Source organism: Abramis brama (genome assembly GCF_963993115.1).
Source record: "Abramis brama genome assembly, contig: SCAFFOLD_47, whole genome shotgun sequence".
NCBI lineage: Eukaryota > Metazoa > Chordata > Actinopteri > Cypriniformes > Leuciscidae > Abramis > Abramis brama.
Window position 1 is genome coordinate 558,883 of NW_028155925.1, and position 14,340 is coordinate 573,222.

Genomic DNA, 14,340 nt, shown 5'->3' on the forward strand with positions numbered 1-14,340 from the left:
ATCAGCAATAGTTTTTATTACACCTCTAGAGGCCGCTCTTGTACTGCATGATGCCAGCAGAGCCTTCTCAGCTCTCTCTTACTGTATAATGAATGACAGCGCGCGCTCCTCAGCCGCTCCAACAACGGACGCAACCAGGAAAAACTATCGGTATGTATTTTTGCCGATAACGATAGTTCCACCACTCAACTATCGGTGCCGATTAATCGGCAAAACCGATGAATTGGTCGACGTCTAATTAAAAGTGCAAAATATTTTTATATTTCGGGCGGGGGGCAGAATATGTTTAATGGCCTCAGTCTGCTTCTGGGCGGTCGAGAACTGTTGGGTGAAGTCCTCGACCGCGCCGCCGAAGAGGCCGGCCTGGGATATGGGAGTGTCGAGGAAACGGGTTCGCTCGGCCTCCCTCATAACGGCCAGGTTCAGCCACAGGTGTCTCTCCTGGACCACGGCTGTGGACATCACCTGACCCAGGGAGTGTGCGGTCACCTTCGTCGCCCAGAGAGCAAGGTCAATGACGGCACGCAGCTCATCGAAGAGCCCTGAGTCTGTCCTACCCTCATGCATGTCCCTGAGCATCTGGGCCTGGTAGACCTGCAGGATGGCCATGGCATGCAGTGAGGCGGCTGCCTGCCCCGCGGCTCTATAGGACTTTGCAACGAGTGTTGACGAAAACCTACAGGCTTTGGAGGGGTGCTTAGCGTCGTCACAGAAAGAAGTGCTCTGAGGGCACAGCTGCATCGCAACAGAGCGTTCCACCGGGGGAACCCCAGTATACCCCTGAGCAGCTGCCCCGTTGAGGGGAGGAAAGGTGGAGAAGGTCCCCGAACCATAACGGGAAGACAGGGGTGCCTTCCAGGACCTCGTGACCTCCTCATGCACATCCGGGAAGAATAGTATTGGGGCGGATGCTGACGGGGATCATTGAGTCTCAACCGCAGTGTCGCGATGGTCATGTTCCCACAGTGAGAACATGATTTGTCCACAAAGGCTGCCTTAGCGTGATCTACGCCCAAACACACAAGGCAGCGATTGTGCCCATAAAACTCGGAAACAGTCCTACCGCAACCAGAAGTGCACGGGAGAGACATCTTTAAAAAGACATGCCACGCACAAGATCTTTTGTGAGAGGAAAAAGACTCCACAGTGTGTTGAAGCGACCAGGGAGATGAACACACAAACACTGGCAGATCACTGCACAGACCAGCAGGGAATGTGCACTCGCTGTCACTCACCGTCACACCAACACCTGGAGAGAAGCTCGTCTCGAAGAGTGAAAAGATGAAGAAGATCTCAGGATGGCTTGTGGAGTGAAGTGGTAAACTTGGCTCCGAAGCGAAAACATATCTGCATGTTGCCGGCGTACTTCCTTATATATGCTATGCAAATTCTGCAGACCCATGGCATTTCCTTGTCATTGGCTCGTTTTATTTCTCGAAGATGAGAGGTTTTCTAAGCAAAACCCCATTCGTCGTCACGACATAACTAATGCAATTTGTCACAGTGCCACAATATTCACAGTATATAAGCAGGCCAGTTTTTATACAGTTGTGGAGTCGTCTTAGTATTTCCAGTAATTCTTGAACTTAGTGAAGCCACAGCTGAAATAGGGAACATTTTCATTATAAAGTTATAACCAGGACTTCATCGCAGTAAAATGTTTACATGACATAAGCAAACCTCTTCACTCACTCACTTTCAGTATTCTCCAATAATTGTGGTTATTTTTATTGCTATTCTTTCACATTCCCCGAAGCACTGTTCTGTGTTTCTGGTCAATCACACACAGATCTGTTCTGTGTTTCTTTATCTTATCTGGTGTTACCAGCCTCAATCTCTTTTCCGTTGACGCGCCTAAAAATGTTTCCATTTTGAACCATCATGTCACACAATCTTGTGAACATGAACTTGTTTCCCTTTCAATACAGTTCTTCATCTTTTTGAATTTTGTTTCTGCTTTTAGTTTAAGTGATTTCTCAGTGTGCTGTTAGTCACTTTTGCTACAGTTTGATCTTTATATGATAACATCAGTGCCCTATAGGGGTGTAGGCCTAAAAAGTAATCCTTTCTACGATAAGTAATAGACCATAACCGATTATAATGTAGGCTATAGACGCTTTTCTGACGTCATTTGTCACGTACGTGCTTTGTCGCGGCAGCATACAATGGCAGAGGGAGGCGAGACGCGAGTGCGAGAAAATTAAAAATGCTCCAACTATTTTTAAAGCCTACATCTAGGCACATTTCGGCTTTTATGAACAACCTGGTAAGCACGACCTGCAGAAGACACGTGCTGTGTGCGCTCATGTCACGCACAAGGAGGTAATAATAATACCACTAACTTGATAAACCACGTTAGCCGTTTTCACCGCGAGCTGTTAACGCCTGGCAGAGTCTGACTGCTTTAGAGATGTGCGGATGAGCTCCAACGCCGAATCCGCAGCCAAAAATAAATCATCCACCCGCCCCAATAGTTTTCTCTGATTTAAGTATCTGCACCCGATGGTCAAATTACAATTATTCTGTGTTGTTACGCGTGATTATAAATGGATGATCGTAACCTTCAACAGCGGATTCGGCAACGGTTGATGCGCGCACTGTTTCTGTCACTGTGACTTCGAGCGAGCACGCACACACACACACACACGCACACATCACTTTTGAAGTAAAATTTTAAATTGAGGATGCGGTGCATCGTGATATCGAATTGAACTGAATCGATGACATGATAATCGTAATCGAACTGAACCGTGAGACCAGTGTCAGTTCACACCCCTAGTGCCCTATTCATCCTGTCATCACTTCTTCATTATTTGAGAAGAGTGCTTTGTTCATTTTTGTAGGCCAAAAGGCCACTGCTTTTTTTGTTTTGGTTCTCTTTTTGTTTATTCACGGGGAAGTTAGTTTTTCTCTTGGGAAGTTAGATATTTATTCTCCGAGGTATATAAGTTCAGTGTTTCATAAAACCCTTCTGAACTGTGTGATCTCTCAGACCTGCGCTGGAGATTCCCTCTCTTCAGCTCATCACAAGGTAAGTAAAACACTTTGTCTTTAATTGTTTTGTAAAGAGATTTTTATAAATTAATTTAGGCTATTTAAATCCAGACATTTGTGTTTCTATTATAATGAAACATAAACCTGTATTTCACACTAATCATTAACTAATTCACCTAACTCTAAACTGAACCTCCATATTTTTGAACAGATTAAAGGCAGAAATCACGTGAAATCAATGCATTGGAGAACATGTGTGCAGCGTCACAGACTGCAGATTATTAAACACACTCTATGGACAAAAGAAGAAGAGAAAAAGACAAACAATAAAGACAAAAATGAACCGAATGAACCAAAACAGAAAAAGACGCTGATAGGCAGACACAACAGCATTAATAGCGGCAAACCAAACTGTGAGTATTTATGATGTTTAAGATCAAACTCTCATGTGTCTTTCATCATCAACAGTGTTTCATCTTCTCCAGTGTCTGAATGTGCAAAATTAATTCTATTATAGGAAAAGCATCATTTACACTTGCAGTTATGGTCATAAGTTTAGATATAACCTAGTTATTTTGTCTGGTGAACTATATGTAAACATCTGTTATTATGCGAAATTCAGTTCAAGTCTGTGTCACATGCCTGTCCTGTCTTGTGCTGCACATGGGTGTTTTGTTATTTTGGGCCATGTGCTCATGTCATTGTCTGGTCCCTCCCCCTTGTTATCTGATTATTGTTTGAGTTCTCCCACCTGTTCCCCCTTGATTAGTTTCCCTTTATTAGTCCCCTCTTGTTTGCAGTCTGTGTCGGTTTGTTGTCTAATGTTTCCTGTTCCCTGTAAATCCCTAGTAAGTTTTGCTTCTGTTTTTGGTTTTGTATTTCCAGTTATGTTTTTCCCCCTCGTGGGTTTTGTTTTGTATTTGTTTTCCCGTTTGTAAATAAACCATCATATCTCTGCACTTGAGTCCTCGCACCTTTTTGCAATCATCCCTACCGTGACAGAATGAACCGACCCATTGAGGACTCAGCAGAAGAACTCACTATCTAGCAGCATGTCCGGCAGTGTTTCTTCCACAGTCTCCGACCGGGAGAGAGGACAGTCGTTTTTGGGAACCCGGTTGGTCATATTTCGCAGGACTCGTGGAGGCTGCAGGGGAGGAGGTGGTCGAGAGGAGTCCCGACACCACTCTCCACTCTGGCCCCTCTTCGACCCTGGGCTGGACATCACCAACCCAGGGTCCCATTCGCCACTGGTTCCGTCCAGCACAGAGCCCTTTCCGGTGGTTCCGAAATGGAGGAGAAGGAAGAACCCCTCTGTGGCCATTCCGGTGGTCCCAGTGCCGGTGGTCCCAGTTCCAGTGGTCCCGAGTCCGGTGGTCCCAGTTCCGGTGATCCCGAGTCTGGTGGTCCCAATTCCGGTGGTCCCAGTCTCGGAGGTCCCCGTGCAGTCTGAGATAGACAGAACAGCTGAAACTGCTCTTTCAGCTGAAACTGCTGAATCTGATGTAGTCTTCAAAAGACTACATCAGATCCTGGAGAGTGCCAAGACTGTCTACGGCACGTCCGCCGAGCCTGTGTCTCCGGACAAGGTGACTACCGCCGAGCCGGTGTCCCCGGACAGGATGGCCGATGCTAAGCCTGTGTCCCCGGACAAGATGGCCACCACCGAGCCTGTATCTCCGGACAAGATGGTCGACGCCGAGTCTGTTCACGTCACGTCTGCCGAGCCTGTGTCTTCGGACAAGATGGCCACCACAGAGACTGTTCACGTCACATCTGCCAAGCCTGTGTCTTCAGACAAGATGGCCGACGCCAAGCCTGTTCACGTCACGCTTGCCGAGCCTGTGTCTTCGGACAAGATGGCTGCCGCCGAGCCTGTTCACGTCATGCCTGCCGAGCCTGTGTCTGTGGACATTTGGGGATATTTTGGGGATATTTAATTTTATTCTATAAATCAATAAATTCCACTAGAAACAAACTTTGTTGTATTATTTTATTTTAGTACTGTGAAGCTGCTTTGATACAATCTGTATTGTGAAAAGCGCTATACAAAAAATATATATACAAGATGGCCGCCGCCGAGCCTGTTCACGTCACGCCTGCCGAGCCTGTGTCTTCGGACAAGATGGCCGACGCCGAGCCTGTTCACGTCACGTCTGCCGAGCCTGTGTCTTCGGACAAGATGGCCGCCACAGAGACTGTTCACGTCGCGTCTGCCGAGCCTGTGTCTTCGGACAAGATGGCCGCCACAGAGACTGTTCACATCACGTCTGCTGAGCCTGTGTCTTCAGACAAGATGGCCGACGCCGAGCCTGTTCACGTCACGTCTGCCGAGCCTGTGTCTTCGGACAAGATGGCCGCCACAGAGACTGTTCAACTCGCGTCTGCCGAGCCTGTGTCTTCGGACAGGATGGCCGCCGCCGCGCCGGTGGTGTCTGTTCCTGTTTCTGAGCCGGTGGTGTCTGTTCCTAAGCCGGAGGTGTCTGTTCCTGAGCCTGAGCCGGTGGTGCCAGTTCCGGTGGTGCCAGTTCCAGTTCCTGAGCCGGTGGTGCCAGTTCCAGTTCCTGAGTCGGTGGTGTCTGTTCCAGTTCCTGAGCCGTGGCCGCCCAAGGGGTCGTCTCCGCCCTGGCCGCCCGAGGGGTCGTCTCCGCCCTGGCCGCCCGATGGACTGTCTGCTCCGCCCTGGCCTGTCCCTCCCGTCCCGCCCTGGTCTGTCCCTCCCGTCCCGCCCTGGTCTGATGGAGCGTCTAGTAGCCGCTCCGTAGGGAGGGGGTAATGTCACATGCCTGTCCTGTCTTGTGCTGCACATGGGTGTTTTGTTATTTTGGGCCATGTGCTCATGTCATTGTCTGGTCCCTCCCCCTTGTTATCTGATTATTGTTTGAGTTCTCCCACCTGTTCCCCCTTGATTAGTTTCCCTTTATTAGTCCCCTCTTGTTTGCAGTCTGTGTCGGTTCGTTGTCTGATGTTTCCTGTTCCCTGTAAATCCCTAGTAAGTTTTGCTTCTGTTTTTGGTTTTGTATTTTCCAGTTATGTTTTTCCCCCTCGTGGGTTTTGTTTTGTATTTGTTTTCCCGTTTGTAAATAAACCATATCTCTGCACTTGAGTCCTCGCACCTTTTTGCAATCATCCCTACCGTGACAGACTGTTGTGCATATTGACCACATTCTTATTTGTTTTGTTTAAAAATATGCTCATTTTGCAGATTCTGCAGTGTGTGTGTGTTTATATCCACGACTGGACAGATGCGTTCATTCAAAGATTCATGAATCGATTCATGCATATGAATCCATTATATTTTCTGCTGTTTGAGCTACATGAATGCTATAATCAGATGTTTATGTTTTTTATTCCCAGTTTCTCATGTTGCTGATATTCATTCTGGTGTTTCAGCGAGTCGCAGAAGAGGAGAGACACTCACACATCAAATACAGAGACTTAAAACTGTGTAGAACAAACACGATCTAATGAAAGTGTCTACAGACACGGCCTTACCTATGTTTCACCCGTTTCAATTGAAACAGGCCCCGTCCCAACAGACCAGCAAAATCCCATTCATTTTTTCCGTAGGATATTGATTTTCAGCCATAATGTCTAAACCATCCAAGGTAGATTGACCACGAGCTACGAGGTTGTGAAACCAAAGTTTCTGCTCCTATAAAAGCCATAAGGTATGAAAATCAACCTTGTTATTTGCGATCTTCTGGATAAATACTACACTACCCACAATTCTAAGCAAAACACTGACGTCTCTGATTGGTCGAACTCGCGCCGTGGTTACCATGGCGACGTTTACTGCCCCCCGAATGGCTTAAGCGATCTAAAGTATAATATCGATAGTTTATGACACATTGGCCCTCATTTATCAATCTTGCGTAGAAACGGGCGTATATATTGGCGTAAGATTATGCTTACACTCCTCTCATCACCTGATTTATGAAGCTGTGCGTACCTTTGAAATTCTGGTGTACGCAATACCTGCCCTTGATAAATGCCGCGGCTGAAATCGATCGTCATTAGAATAACACGCCCCTATATATTCAAGTCTCCGCTCCCCCCACGCCCTCATTTTACGCCATGGACACACGGAAGACGGCAAATTAAAGAGAAACTTCTTTGAGAAAGAGAAAGCGAAACCAGGGAAGTGGAAAGAAACAAAATTGATTTCTAGATTTTTATTATTAATGACGCTTATTGTTATTTAGAAGAAGAATGTCGTTATTATTATTTGTATTATTATTATTATTATTTAAAAGAAGAAGAATGGCATTTTTATTATTTTGTTAGTCTGAATTATTTTTTTGGTCATTGAAAGCCTTTCATTAGGCTACTAAACCCAGTCCGTGCATACCTGCCGGGCCTAACCCTGGCCTAACCATCGTTTCAAAGAATAGTACAACAGCGAGCGCGTCGAGTATAAACGCCTCGTCCGTTTGGGGAGGTGCGCGCGCAGTCTGCGGAGACTCGCACTGCGGAGCCAGGCGAAAGTATAAACAAGGCTTGAAACGTCAGCTAAAGCGCACAGGCTCGCAACTTAAGGAATACATATGCCTACAATTCAAATGCTTTGGTAAAGTCACACAAATTAAACATTGAAGTCCATGTTGCACAAAAATAAACACTGAAGTTTATAATTACTATGTTGTTGTTTTTTTACAGTGGGTCATAATATATTAGGCTATATCTTTTAGTTTGTCAGTGCGTTTTGTGGTGTTAGGAATTGTTTTTCTGCGCATTCCCGCACTCAAAACGTGCGTACACCACCTCCTGAGCTGGCGTAGGATTTGAGTGTGCCGTACGCCAACGTCCATATTGATAAATCTCAAAGTCAACGTGGTTTTGGGTGTACGCCAGGTGTACGCTGGAAATTTGGTGTACGCACTTTTGATAAATGAGAGCCATTGTGTTTATACCTTTGCCTTTTTTGCCGTTAGGTTAAAATGTTACTTTGAGCAGGAAAATAATTTTAAGAGGAAATGAAACGTACATATGCCAGTGGTGCTGAAAAACGAAAGATATCGGACAACAAAAGAAAACTTTATTCCGTCTACCAAAAGTGACCTCTTTCTTTGGTCCAGCTTCTGTAACCCTAAACGTTACCGGCGACAGCAGTGGTCGAACCCCGACTCAGGATGCTAGCCAAAATACAGATTATCCGTCTTCAACTCAAACTGCTGGCAATAATGATGACCAAACATTGTTAGTAGAACAAGAACATGATGATGAAGTTCCTACCGCTGAGACAGGAGAGGGAGATGCCAGGGAGAAAGCCCCGTTTACTCAGTTAAGCAGTGAAGTTGCCCTGTGTGAAAGGGCAAGGCTTATTCCAATGTAAAACGCTGTATAATTGTATATAGTTTTAATCAAATAAGGTTGGATTATTTCTATGTTGAGCTGCCTGTTCATGAAGCTGAAAGTGCACGTAATAAAATAATATACTATTGATGCAAACCAACAGGAATCCTTGCTTTTTCTGCTCTATTATGTGTATGTTTATGTGGGTAGGGCCCCATATTAGTTATTGAAACGGGCCCCAGATGCTTAAGGCCGCCCCTGCCTATCTATACCACAATTTTTTTTTCTTTCTTTTATTTCTTATTTCTTTTATTCCTATACGCCAAAAATGTTTTTAGAAGATGGATGTGTATGAATGGCTTTTATAGTCAAGTCGTCACCTTTATTTCTACAGCACTTTTTACAATAGTTTTTTTTTTAAATAAGCTTTACAGTGATAAAGTTTGTTTCTGCTGTACAGCAGATTGAGAAGAAAATAGTGTCATAGTCCAGCTGAAGTAAGTTCAGTGATGGTTCATTTAATTACTTATTAATTTAGTTCATTTATATATACAGCCGCTCTAGGGTAAACCGTGAAGTCATCGTCAGCTCAGTTCAGTTCTCATATAATGCTGTCAATGCAGGAGATCAATAATATTGCTGAATATTAAATTAAATGTCCCTAACTAAGCAAGACAAAAGCCAAAGGCGACAGGAACCGAAACTCCGTCAGTGACAGAATGGAGAAATAAATCTTGTGAGAAACCAGACATAGTCTCTCACTTCTCCTCTGGCCAATGAACCAACAGTGTATGATTATGATTATGATTATGATTCAGGCATTGAAGGTCAGAAATCAGATTCAGAACATTCAAATTATTTAATTCAGTTCCATCTGGTTGAAAATCGAATTCATCACGATTTCATGAATACAGTGAATTCTGAATCTGTGTTTTACAGTAATCACTGACTTAATCATGTGTTTTTGCTTTATATACAGTATAGCTACTTAATAAAATGTTTTGGAATGAAAAAACTTTACTGTAACAAATCTGTATAACTGAATAAACCTATTCTAAACGTCTTGTTTAATTTTTTTTTTTTTTTAAACTTTTTATTGTACCTTATTGTACTTTTTCTGACTGAACAATACTGTGAGTATCTGTCATGACTCAGGAAATTACCTGGCCAGTTTTATGATCTTTATTTCCATAAGATTTTTAGGGATTTCCTTCTTTCATAGAAGAGCCATTTTTAAATAAAATAACAGTAACAAGACAGAAGATTTGAGCCTTTCTCAGTCCCAGCACTTCATACACAAAGTAAAAGAAACATGTTTACAATAAGCAAGAGATAATGTATGTACAGTGAAAAAATAACTTACATAAATTGTCTTTGGTAGCAGGTAAGGTCAAAACAACACAAAAAAATCTCTAACTCTGTCTAATTAACCTGGCAGAAATGAATGAATAAACAACAGAACTCTTAATTCCTAACTAGCAAACAATGGATAAAAATATAGTTGTAAGCAGCAATTAAGAGGCCAAACACAAAAATGTCCACAATTTGTAGATTGTACACACACAAATTCTCAGATTTTTTGTGTTTTTGTGAATATCCCATTCATTTCCTATGGTCATTTTTGACCAAAGAGCACAAGTGTGACCATTTTTTTATGACCACTTAGCATGCTTGGATCATGACCTAATTTTTTTTGTGTGTGTTCATAGGCCATAAAAGTTACCAAGTCTGGAACATTCTGATGAAGCTGTGATTTTTAATAATTCAAAACAGAATTTTTTTCAGTCAAGAATGACCGAAGAGCACCTGAAGAATCTGAAAAATCACAAATACAATCACATGTAATATGATTTAATTGCTTATCACTTTTGACCAATAGGTGGCGCTGTTACCAAATTGATGTAGTGTGGTCAGTGAGAGACACTAGCCACGTTTGCCGCGACGCACTGGACAGCGCGGAGAGAATGAGCAAATGGTGCAATGAAAAATCACATAGGTCTAATTTACTGGAGTACTGAACATTCTATTTAGAAGGTGAAAAGACAAGTTTGATACGAGTAATAGTGAAAAACAGAAAGTCTTTATTGTCATTGATTGTATTGTGTGATTTCTCTGCACACACACACACACACACCACCATTTTGCTAATGACATATATGCTTATTAAATACACAAATAAACCTTACAATGAACAAAACATGTGAATGGCACAGTTGGTGTAGGAACATTATTGAGCACCAGATGGCGAAGTAGAGCACTGGGGCAAAAGCTTTGAAGCACCAACACAGTTTGTGTTGTAAAAGCATCAGACTGTTGAGAAGCTTCGTTCAGCTCATCCCTAACTTGACCAAGGCAAATGTGCAAGGGCTTAAATGTACAAGGACTACTAATGACAAGACAAGGGACACCTGGGGCCCGTTCTTCGTACGTCGCTAACTCAGTTAGCTGGATTTGGTTGTTGACGATTTGGCATGATCTTGGATTGTTTGGTTCTTCGAAGCTCATCCTGGACTTGCTGTCATAGCAACAGGTGCGCAATCTTAAACCTGCTCGGGAGCGGCTTATTTCATGTTAACAGGATTAGATCCCGGCTTCATAAGCGGAGCTGATACGGGAAGTCCAGCGCAGCACGATAGTGCACTTTCTGAGATATTTTTTCTCGTGGTTCGTGAGATTGTCGTTTTTTGTCGCTTTTAGGTTTAAAAAACAGTTTTAGGTTTTTTTGTGGCATTTCCAAGCCACTTAAGACTCAATGTTGTAAAGCAGTTTTTTTTTTTTTAGGCTATCATAATTTTTTATGAAGATCATGACCATGCCGATTACAGATATGTCACTCAGGCTTCACTAACGTGATTGGTACCATAGACTGCCATCAAGGCCTCAATGACGGGGATTATGTGAACAGAAAGGGGGTTCACAATGTAAATGTGCTGCCCAGTTATTCTTGATTCTTAATATTCCAGATTAGTAATATTATATCAAATAAAAAAAAGGTAGTTGACTAAAATCTTCCATATCACAAACGTGAAAGCAAAATGTCCAGGATCTGTGCATGACTTAAGAATTTTTAGAGATTCACATTTATGCACATTATTTGAAAGTGGTAAGGAAAGTTCCACAATTAAATATCAAGCTCACTGTATTACATACACCTATGCTGATCCTAACAGAACTGCATTTTTTCATAGGTGATTATGACATGTTCCTGCCTGCATGTTTTATGACCCCACTCCCTGACCCAAACCAGTTACAATGCAGCTCTAGCCAGGACAAGGGCACACAATGAAATGAACTTTGGCTAACTAAAGGGAAGATTTCAGTGTCTGAAAAGTCTGAGGGTTGCACACCTGACAGGGCCTGTGACATTGTTGCATGTGCCATATTACACAACATTGCCAAAAAAAAAAACACTTTTCATTAAATGTTTAATAAAATACAAATATGCTTAGTTCCTTGAGTTTTATTTCAATTGTTCTTTGTAAAGAAAGGCCAGTGGTCAAGTGCCTGCAACAAGAGATATTAGACACATGCCTCATGCAACAAATAAAAAGGAGACGTTGGCTATACACTGCCCACCTGTAGGCTTATGTCTCCTCTGTCTGTGCAGACTCTTCTGTAGGCCTTTTTGTAGATGTGGAATCCTGCAACTTATATTGCAGCCATAAAGCATACAAGTATAAATTAAGTCAAGTTATTTATGCACTTGCAGGTATAGTTCCTCCATATGACAGTTATCTGAGAGGGTTTATTCACTGTCCAGTGCAATGGAAACAAATGGACATTAAAAAGTCTTATACTTTCTTTCCTTTGGAAAGTTAGAAAATGTCCACTTACTGCACATATTTCAGCCACCACTTTCTTGGGAACAGATACAAGTGTTGGTGTATTATGTAAAAGTGCACAAAAGAGGAAAACACAATGTCAATGAACTATACTGGGGAAAAATGTGATCAATAACTCATGGCAAAATATTTGTACATTAACATAAGTTTATCAGTTTTCACTTTCACAAGTCAAAGCAATTCATCATTACTCAAGATTTAACAGTTTAAATGACTATACAGCCTTAATTTAATGCAGCAAAAATTATTTTACAGTGTAGGCTACTAAGATCTTTTTTTCAGCCTTTTTCTTGGTTGCTTTTATAAACAGACAACCATTTATTTAACAGTGCATTTTATAAAAGAGACTATAATATAACTAAAAATGAACATTATGTAGAATATTTTTGTACTTCACTTTTATTTGTTCCCATGTTATAGTGTGGTGACTGACATTACAATGAACAAAGTAATTATGCAATTATTAAAATACAAAAATATAAGCTAATAAGTGAAAAAAACATCTAACATGGCCACTTCTAACGGATTTAAATTGTCTGCTACTTTTTGCCAGCCCTCTCTCCTGGCTTTTGCAGACTTTGAGGTGTTCCCTGGCGTTTTGATTAAACATTAAAATTCCGAATAAACTTCGACTATTAGTTCTTGCTCTGCTGAGGAGAAAAACTGAGCGCGCTCTTTGGCCACGCTGAGCAGCCAATAGCAGCGTTGCTGATCAATGTTTCTACTATCGATACATATCCCCTTTTAACCAGCGCATGAACGCGCAATTATCTCAGATAACTCAATCCAGCGATACTAATCATATCGGGCAAGTGTGTTCGAAGAACCGAGTTAGCCAGATCATGATTCGCACGATGATATCTATGGCGTTATTTTCCTGTCAAATGTCGAGAGCACATTATTGTAGCGCGAAAGTACATTAATATAATGCGCGAGCGCGAATCTCTCTGCTCGCGCGCGGAAAATAATGCGCAAGCGCAAATCTCTCTGCTCGCGCATGGAATATAATGTGCCAAGTGCAAATCTCTCTGCTCGCGCTCTCAGATACACGTTGCTCTTGTAAGAATTTTCTCTGGGCTCGCTCAGAGAATATGCCTGCACTTAAAACGTGCCTTCGCTTAAAGTAAGCATGTATGTGCTTAGACTTTGTCCCGTGCATTCGCGCAGCATGCCTAAGTAGCTACTCTTCTCTTCAATTTCTTTCTTTTTTTTTTTTTTTTATAAATGCCAAGGTATCAAAAATATAACTTTTATAGCAAAAATGTATAAATTACATACAACGGAATAAAGAAAGCAACGCAGCGTATATATATATATATATATGCTGCTTTGCTTTCTTTATTCCGAACAATGAATAAGGGATGAAAAACATGAATAAGGGATTCTGCTGAGTGAATTTACTACAGTGAATGTGAAATTTTGCAAGGAACAATAATAGATTAATAATAAAATACTCATTAAATTTAGCTTTTTGTATATTAAAGAAACCAAACAGTGCATCCTTAAAAAGCAAAGAGAAATCCGGAAGCAGAAAATTCAACCCAAAATAACTGTGTGTGAGGACAATCCCAGAAGATATGAAGAGCAGTTTCATCAGGGGCACCACAAAAATAACAACTTGTGTTTATGATTTAAACCTTTTCAAAAGCTAGATTTAATGAGTATTTTATTATTAATCTATTATTGTTCCTTGCAAAAACAAGAGCAACGTGTCGTGTATCTGAGAGCGCGTGCCCAGTTCTCGCGCGCAAGCAGAGAGATTCGCACTCGGCACATATTCCGTGCGCGAGCAGAGAGATTCGCGCTCGCGCATTTATATTCCGCGCGCGAGCAGAGAGATTCGCGCTCGCGCATTATATTAATGTACTTTCGCGCTACAATAATGTGCTCTCGACATTTGACAGGAAAATAACGCCATAGATATCATCTTGGATGTGTCATTTGATCTCGGATGTAATAAGCAACGTACGAAGAACGAGCCCCTGTGCACAATAATCAAGACAATTACCCAACGACAACAGAGGACACATGACAAGGGGAGCACATGGTAGGATCACAGGACTTACAAGACATGAACATGACACAAAACCACAACGACATCTGCAGTGTGGAGAAACTTTAACCTTTTTACACCTACATGAACCACAGCAGAACAGGAAAACATGTGACATGTGTTGATGGACAAGGTAAACCAAAATAGGCTACTGCA

At 42.2% G+C, this 14,340-nt stretch overlaps 1 long non-coding RNA gene across 1 annotated transcript; it reads left to right on the top strand.

Annotated features, from left to right (window-relative positions):
* The first annotated feature begins 2,892 nt into the window (after positions 1-2,892).
* LOC311077281 lies at positions 2,893-9,351 on the top strand. The gene is made up of 3 exons (XR_014604850.1): positions 2,893-3,031; positions 3,206-3,407; positions 6,352-9,351. It is a non-coding gene; the product is annotated as an uncharacterized lncRNA (long non-coding RNA).
* The last annotated feature ends 4,989 nt before the right edge of the window (positions 9,352-14,340 follow it).